We start from the raw sequence: 1,164 nt of genomic DNA, 5'->3' as shown, positions 1-1,164 counted from the left end.
CGAAAAGTAAAATCAAGTGAAATATAATAGATACGAATGTGTTTTATAAATTATTACTATTGCTTGTTGAATAGTCGAGCCAACTTTGAAGAAACTGACGTCGTCTAATAATTTAAAAGAATATCCTCTTAAGATCTAAAAGAATAGAAATATTAAGTTTCGTAGATAAGATTTTATTTTGCTAGTTTATGTTCAGGTGAGCTTTATATACAAAACCACACTCATTAATCAGTCCGGCCATTTTAGTCGTCTGTTACTAGAAAACAAATAAACCTGCTCTTAACATAAAGTACCAGATCAACAAATGTTAGTGTAAAATAAAACGAAAACACGTTTATGCTGCTCGATATATTTTATAATAAATTTTAATAGCATCAAAACGTTCCAATTACTGTTTTCCAAAAGTTTGTTTCTGAAATGGGTTAAGCCCAAAATACAGGGTGATAAACAGTTATTTTAGTTCATATTATCATGTATATTGATATTAAATAATTTGTGGTATAATATTTACAAAAGTTTGTTTCTGAAATGGGTTAAGCCCTAAATACGGGGTGATAAACAGTTATTTTAGTTCATATTATCATGTATATTGATATTAAATAACGTGTGGTATAATATTTACAACCCATTGCAAAAAAAATGTTAATTTACGAAGGCTTAAGTTAACTTATATTGTGTCATCGAAAAGCCAAGAGGCAAATTTTGGAGAACATGTTGATAATTTTTGTAATCCAAAAACGAAATATAGATACAATATTCAATAAGTTTATTGTTAAAAGTTAAAATATACCCCTTTTTCACAAACTGACGCATCTAACATTTATTGCATGAAGAATATAAGTGTGTAAGAATGTTAACATCGTAGTAGTTTGTCATCAAAAATAGAAATATTTGTTTGTTTATTCGTTGTTAAACACATAGTTACATTATGGGCTATCTATGCTCTGCCCACTGAGAGCATCAAAACCCGACTTTTAGCATTATAAGATCTCAGTCTTGCCACCGGAGAGAGAAGAAGAGGCAAATGGAAACGAGTACTACATATTCACAGCAGTTCGTTTTGCATCAGTTCGATAAGGCAAGCATTCCAATACCTAATTACAATACATGCGTTCGACTCGCAATCTGAGGGTCGCGGGTTCGAATCCCCCTCACACCAAACAT

Source organism: Limulus polyphemus, unplaced genomic scaffold, assembly GCF_000517525.1.
Source record: "Limulus polyphemus unplaced genomic scaffold, Limulus_polyphemus-2.1.2 Scaffold396, whole genome shotgun sequence".
Classification (NCBI taxonomy): domain Eukaryota; kingdom Metazoa; phylum Arthropoda; class Merostomata; order Xiphosura; family Limulidae; genus Limulus; species Limulus polyphemus.
Note: the sequence above shows the minus strand (reverse complement) of the source record.